At 49.2% G+C, this 7,664-nt stretch overlaps 1 protein-coding gene across 1 annotated transcript in view; it reads left to right on the top strand.

The window, feature by feature from the left end:
* The first annotated feature begins 527 nt into the window (after positions 1-527).
* Positions 528-7,664, top strand: part of FRMPD1 (FERM and PDZ domain containing 1) — a 98,512-nt gene continuing 91,375 nt past the window's right edge. The window contains exon 1 of the mRNA XM_016960895.4: positions 528-668. The gene's annotated coding sequence lies outside the window, so the exon portion shown is untranslated. The remainder of the gene's footprint in view (positions 669-7,664) is intronic.

The following is a 7,664-nucleotide window of genomic DNA, read 5'->3' as shown; positions in this document are numbered from 1 at the left end:
TTTACAGAGACAGGGGAGGTGGTCCACAGTGCCTACCGTGGGCCCACGCTTTCCCTCTCCCTTCAGCCGAACACCTGCGGGGCGTGGGGGTCAGGGGGCGAGTACCCCAGGGCTCCCCGTAGCTGGGGCTCTTCCTGGGGAAAAGGAGGCGTGAGAAGGGGGTCGTTTTGGGAACTCTTCTGGGTTCCAGTTCTGGCCCAACCACCGCCGGTCCGGGTGACCTTGGGGAGTCCCTTTCCTCTCCCAGCCTCAGTCTCCCCCCTGGGTACTCAGCGGACGCTGCGTGCCCCGGCGGTGAGCTGAGGCAGGCGGCGGAGGCAGGGCCCGGGTGGGAGCGGGACCGCCCACTGCGGCGGGCCGGGACCTCGGAGCCAGCGGAGGCGGTGCGCGGGGCTCCTCCCCCGGGGCGGGGGTCGCGGCGCCGGCAGCTGGCGGCCGCGCAGCTGCAGCCTCAGCACCTGCCGCCGCCAGACGGCGCGGGCGCGGCCCGGCCCGGCCACCCCCTCCGGCTGCAGCCTCGGCGCGGGAGGCGGAGCCCGAGCCGAGCCCGAGCAGCGCTGCTTCCCGAGCCTTGGCCGCGACCGTGCCCGCCGCTGGGCGGGGCCGCCCCTCTCCGAGAGCGTCAGCCCGCTAGGTCCTTGTCCGCGCGGGCGGCACCTCCTGGGCAGGTAAGGGAGGGGTCCTGGCACCGCAAAGTTTTGGGGAGACTGCCTGTCCCCACACCCCGGGCCTGCGCCTCGGCTTCCTCCGCGCCGCCCTCCGCCTGCACCACCAGTCCCGGGTGACCCGCGCCCGCCTCCGGTCCTCGTGTCCTCAAGCCCGGCTCGGGGGCGCGTCCGTGGGCTAGCTCAGGACCTGCCATCGTGAACTGTTTGCACAGTAGCGATGTGTGCTTAAGTTTCCGAGATCTGCATGGTGTAGTGAGTGGAAACAGCGGCAACGCGGGAGGGGGAGAGACCTGGGTTCAGGTGCGGCCGCGGCCAGCGCCAACTTTCTGAGTGACCTCAGACCAACCCTCTCTGTCAGTCCTCGATGGCCACACCTGAACCAGAAGGGGTTCGCCAGGGACGATCAGCTGCAGTGCCAATGCCTGTGTTGTCATTTTTTGAGTAGAGGGGCATCCCTGAGTGTCTCAGCTCCAGAACTCATTGCGTGTGGAGAGGAATGAGCCACAGAAGTCAGTCTCCAGGGTCGCGTCGCTAACTTGCAGCAGCTTTGGCTGAGCTTTAGGAGGGGCGTTGAGTCAGCCTTGGGGAGCAGGGGATGCCCCTAGGGTTAGGAGTCAGGACTCTGGCTTCTGGTGGCTCCTCTGCCATACACCCACTGTCTGTGTGACCTTGGGCAAGTGCCCCCTGCTTTTGCCACCTATAAAATAGGGTGGAAGTCTTGTTCACTAGTTGTTCGCTGTCTCTTTCAGCTGTAAACTCTGGAGAAGCGGAACCTCCGGATCTCTGCATTTAGTCAGTTTGGGTGGAGGCAATATTTCACCAAGAATCCATCTAGCACTTGCAAATGAGCGTTTAGAAAATAAAGGAGGCATTTGCAGTTTGCTTTGGAAGTCCCAAAATAGACATGGGGAGGATTGGTGAACGCTCAGTTCGCCTTCTTCAGTGCTTTGGACCGTCATGAAATATTCAACGACATAATGATTTGTTTTCAAAGCGGCTTATAGATCAGGAAGTGTTTCTGTTTGTGAGTCGGTTATTTTTGTAAAAACCTCAGAATGGTTGTTTGGGAAAAAAAAATAAGCACTGTTCTAGGGGTCCTGACCTAGAGGCCAGCATCTACTTGTTTCTAGTCTAAGATGATGGTTGAGATGATTTCCAGTCAAGACAATTTCGGGCATCCTTTGGTCGGTGTTGAGTATGGGTACGGTTAAGGAGCCAAGTTCATCTTTTCCAGGACTGGTGCATTCTGGCACAGTCACAGCAAAACAAGCACGAGGTAGTTAACTGTGATATGCTAGAAAGTGAACTTTATTCTTTTGCCCAGTATCTTGTTCCCCTTGTGCTGCAATTAGTGGCTCCCCAGTGTGTGGGTGAAACGCATTACCATGAAAGGATTCTCACAGAAGTGATTTTATGATTTTATTTCCTTCCTCGACATCCTGGTTTTAAGTTTCAAGCATTATGAAATCAGAGAGCTGTTGAGGGTGTGCTTGGTGACCAGAGCAGAGTTGTGATACCTAAGTTTGTCTTTCCTGAATGAGACCCCATCCTTGAAGCTAATTTGTCCAGAGCCTTTTATCTCTCTGATGCATTCAAATGCCACCAGTCTTTTCCCTCTTCATTCTCTATTGGTTCATCAAGCACTTTCTCACTACTCATTCGAGAGGACACAAACATGAAAATTACCAACAGGCCCTACCCTCAAGGAGCTTAGGTTCTTTTGGGGAATAGAGAGGCTTGTGCCACAGGATCTTCATTGTGGGCTTTATCGCCTGGGATTCCTGTGAACACTAAGGAGGGTGAATTCCAAGTGGAGATATTGGAGAAGGCTTTACAATGGAAGGTGGAGGAAGAAGAGGATTTCAACAGGTGAGGAATAGAAAGGCCATGTGTAGGTCAAGGAGCTGGTACGAGCAAGGAACTGGTGAGAGCTGGGAGAGCATGAGACAGATGAGAGCAGTGAGCCTGGTGGAAGCACAGAGAAGGCAGAGCACTTCAGAGAAAGGGCAGCGGGAAGAGGCTCTGGAGGCTCTGAACCTGGGCTGGAATCCTCGCTGGCTGTGGAGTATTGGGCCTCCGAGCCTCACTTTTTTTATTCTTAAAACGGGAATAATAATAATTCCAAACTCACAAGATTAAATGAGATCATGTATAACGGTGTCTAATAGGATGTTTGCATGTAATAGGTGTTGGATAAAAGTCAATTCTTTTTATCAGAGGGTTCATGGGCAAGCTGAATAAGTGTTTGAAGGCACCATTGGAGTAAATAGTGCTTTTGGTTTAAGCATGTGCATTGATTTAGAACCTCACCAGCAGCAGAGAGTTCTTGTGACAATGTGATGTGTCCTCGAGGTGCCTCCTGATTCAAGGGGCAGGGGCTTTTTGTTATTTGGAAGGTGTTCAGATCAGATACTAACATCAACAACAGGCAATGACCTGTAAATACTGTTAGGTGGTGGGAGGTCACAGAAGGCTAATCAGAAGGCTCAATCCCTGCCTCACACAAGCTTATCACTATGTACTCAAGGACCCAGATTGGTGGGGGAGGGGGGCAGATTTGACAGTCAGACACAACTCTAAATATATCAGCTTTGTCCATATAGCTGGGAGCGGGGTACTGGCTCCCTTCTGTCTTAGATTTGCAGTGGTCAAAGAATAGGACACAACCTGGGTAGCATAGTGAGACCCCATCTCTACAAAAAATTTACAAATTAGCTGGGTGTAGTGGGTGTGCACCTGTGGTCCCAGATACTTGGGAGGCTGAGGTGCTGAGGTGGGAGGATCACTTGAGTCTCACTCGAGACTGCGGTGAGCTATGATCAGGCCACTGCACTCCAGCCTGGTCAAAAGAGTGAGACTCCATCTCTAAAAAAAAGAAGACAGGGTGAAGAATAACATTGCAATACCTTATGACCCTGTGTAGCACTATGTAGCATCTATGGTACTGTCCTTCATTTTTTCAATCAATGGTTATTCATAGAACATCTGCTCTCTGCCAGAAAATTGTTCTAAGTGCCTCGAGAATACATCGGAACAAAAGGCAAGGTCTCTACCTTCCTGGAGTTTATATTCTAGTTGGAGAAAATAATGAACAAGTCATTACATAAATAAGGTAATTACAGGTTGTGCCAAAGGCTGGGAAGAAAATAAGTGGGGGAAATGTGAGAGAAAGTAGTAGGAGTGGGACTCCATTGGAGGGTGGTCAGGGCAGGCCTATCTGAGCCAGTGAGAGCCACAGGAGAGAGGGAGCCAGTCTTGCCTGGAGCTGGGTGAGGGTCAGTGCAGCAGCTCTGTATCTGTAAGAGGTAGGGTAGTTCTGTGTATGAGAATGCAGACTCTGGGGCCACACCACCTGGATTTGAATACTTGCCCCTTGGCTAACTAAATATATTCCACTATCAGGTTATTTAATCTTCTGAACTTCAGTTTTTTCATCTGTAAACTAGGGATAATAACAGTACCTCCTTGAGAGGGTTGTTGGAGAACTGAATGAGTTGATACATGTAAAGTACTTAGAATAGTGCCAGTTATGTAGTAAGCACCAAATAAAAGTTCAATTGAGGGTGAGAGAAGGAGGAAACTGTTCCAGACAGAAGGAACAGCAAATGCTAAGGCCTGGAGGCCTGAAGGGGCTTGGTGCATGTACGACTAGACGGTCTGTGTGCACAGGTATTATCCTCACAGTTATCGGGGAGACTCAAAAGCAGGCTCTCTGCCCCTTCAATACAGAATTATATATTTTAGGAATTTTGAAGAAATGACCACCCACAGCACTTTTCACTTGCAGGATCAGGCCGAGTGGTGTGGTGAGCTGCTGCTGCGGCTGCTGCTGCTACAGCTTCGGGGACATTGCACAGTAGACCCTTCTTTAGGATCTCTTTCCCTCCCTCCCTCCCTGCCCCCGGAGGTGCTCATTGATGCATAAAGGGAAAGCAAGAGTGGAGCTGAGCCCCTGGTGCCACCAGCCCTGGTACCAAAATACTGGCTGTGCCCGCTTGCTGCGGGGTACCCTTCAGCCATCATCCCCTCCTCCTCCCAAGCTGGAAACCACAGCAGGGGAGGCTAATTGTCTGTGCCTTCTCCCTTGTTCCCTCCTTACTGAAATCTACTCAGTAAGGACCAAGTGACCTTGCCCTGTAAAGTAACAGTGACCAAGCGCTGTTATTTTTACTTCCAAAATCTCTCTCAAATATGCCCCCATCTTTCCATTCTCTCTGAGCATCAGGCTTCGGTGCTCTGTACTGTAAAGTGTGGCTCTGATCTCATCATGCTCCTCCTTAGAGCCTTTCAGTGGGTCTTCCCTGTATGGATACTGAAGTCCCGAGTCCTCAGCCCAGCAGGCATGATGGGCTACCTCCATCCTTTCTCTCACACCCCCTCCTCTGCACCATGTCCCCACTTTTTTTTTTTTTTTTTTTGAGATGGAGTCTTGCTCTGTTGCCCAGGCTGGAGTACAGTGGTGCGATCTCGGCTCACTGCAACCTCTGCCTCCCGGGTTCAAGCAATTGCCCTGCCTCAGCCTCCTGAGTAGCTGGGACTACAGGCACCTGCCACCATGCCCGGCTAATTTTTGTATTTTTTTGTAGAGACGGGGTTTCACCATATTGACCAGGCTGGTCTCAAACTCCTGACCTTGTGATCCACCCGCCTCGGCCTCCCAAAGTGCTGAGATTACAGGCATGAGTCCCCGTGCCCAGCCTCCCAACTCTTAATCCCCCTAGCCTCAGGTCTCTAGGCCTTTGCTCCCCCGTCTAGCCCCTCTGTCTAGCATGTGCTTTAGCCTTGGTGGTCCTGCCTATGCCTGAAGGCTAAGCTCAAATCCTACCACCCCTAGGAAGCTGTCTTCCAGATACCCTCATCCCAGGGATTTCACTGTTCCCTGATACTTGGTACCTCTCATGGAGAAGTCATTACTGTCAGCCTTGAAGGATTTTGTGTGCGGTCACTTGTGTATGTGGCCACAGCTCACAGAAAGCCCTTGGGAGGGCTGGCACAATGTCCTTCATCTTTCTACCCCACAGCCCTTTTCACAGAGCCTAGCCCTAATGCAGGCTTGATAATGGTCTGTATTGGATTGACAAAAGCCTGTGATTTTCCCGATATCTGAAATGATTTGAGTCAAGCCAGAAACATGAGACTGATGCTTGGGGGCGGTGTTGCATATGGTTCTCAGCTGAACTCACTCGTGGCATTCTGATCCCTCAAGATGTAGCTCCTTCATTTGATGATAGGTTGATGCAACCTCTAAGATGAGTCTGAGTTTAGAATTTAGCTTTTCAGTGCGCCTATTTTAAAGGAATATACTGTGTAAAATTTGAACCTTGAAGCTTTTGACAATCATTCTTTATATTATAAAAGCGTTCCTTACTGTAAAAAAGATCAGTATAGAAAGCTTTCAAACACCAAATATACCTATGCACTTAACACCAATCAATGTATAAAATTTTGGTTTATCCACAGCTATTGTAGTTGTACTTTTACTGTATCCTGAGATATACACTAAACTTAATATATGTTCATGGAAGCAGTACTAACAGTGGCTTAAATTTGTTTTGGTAATTACAGATTACATTATACAGGTTTGCAAATCTGAGACTGTTTTTTTTAGTTAACTATCTGCCTGAAGGACAGTGGGAAGCTGGACTAGGTGCTTGGCAGATTGATATGAGGGCAGAAGCCATTATTTTCATTAAGTGACACAGTGTTTTCAGGAACTCATCTGATGTTTAGAGACCTTTTTGCCAGCAGTTAGAAGTGGTTTGGGCCACCAAGCCTTTCCCAAGCTGGCTGCTAAATGGTATGTGGCCTTAATATTAGTTGTTTTGGTGAAAAAGAAAAAAAAAACACTAATTACAAGTTGGAAAAGATAAGATGGTAAATTTAAAAGTTCTTTTGACCTCTTTCAAGGAGTGATCTGAGAACCTCAGCTGCTTCAGTAAAAGGGTGATATGGCAAAATTTCAAAATCCTGAATGGAAAGAGCTTCAGAGGAATTCATCTGGATGCAACAGTGCATCATTCTCTGAGATTTTTGACAAGAGAAGACAGATGTGCAGGCAGCTGAGAAATGCTGTGCTTCCTGTTCTTTGAGTATCTAGAATATAGGGTGTAGGCTACAGCTTGTATTAAAACCAACGATAACAATCCCACCTCCCCTGCCAGTTGAAACCCCTGTCTGACGCTGACTTGTAACTATTCACATGTGAAGCTTCTGAGTTACTGCTTTGTTGTTTTCTTTGCTCCAATGTAGAATTCAGAAGGATGCAAAAGGAAAAACAATGATTAAAGACGAGGATGGCATTTATTTGTTCTTATAAAAATAATTTATTTGGTAGCTGCAGTCTCTGTTCTCTCTGGCTTTCCCTGGAAAAAGACACCACTCCAGACTGTCCAGGGCTCCCCTGGTACCTGTGAATGTGCTGTTAGTTCCTGGTCTGGTTAGAAGATTATGTCTCTGTGGAGATACATACTTGGCCTCTTTCTTTCTCCCTGGGGTGAGGGACATTTTGTGTATAGGAGATGGAAGAATAGATGGTCTCTTTCTCAAGCTCATTCCTGGTTATTTTCAGTACTTAGCTCTTTGCAAAAACTGCGTAATAAGTGTCTTAGTGAGAGTGTGCCTTGTTTATGTGCTGAAAACCTAGATTCACACATATGTTTCCAGATATTTTAGCTACCAGCATAGACCCTCAAACAAGACTGCCAGCTCCGGAGATGATCAAGTACAGCCTTTGTGTGGTGCAGGAATTCCCCTAGCATACCCAGCCTCCCTCTGCTTGGACCTGCCAACCCCCACCACCTTCCTATTCCATCCTCAGTTGGCTCTGGTTATTACAAAGTTCTTCATTATTCCAAGCCAAAAATCTTCCTCTCGGCAATGGTTGCCCCATTGGCCCGATCCTGCCCTTTGAAGCCCCACACACAAAAAATCCATTTCTTCTTCCCTATGACAGCTAGTTAGGCCACTTGGACCTTCAAAGACAGGGATCAGGCCCCC

The sequence above is a fragment of the Pan troglodytes genome, chromosome 11 (assembly GCF_028858775.2).
Source record: "Pan troglodytes isolate AG18354 chromosome 11, NHGRI_mPanTro3-v2.0_pri, whole genome shotgun sequence".
Classification (NCBI taxonomy): Eukaryota; Metazoa; Chordata; class Mammalia; order Primates; family Hominidae; genus Pan; species Pan troglodytes.
This window is presented reverse-complemented; position numbering and strand designations above follow the sequence as displayed.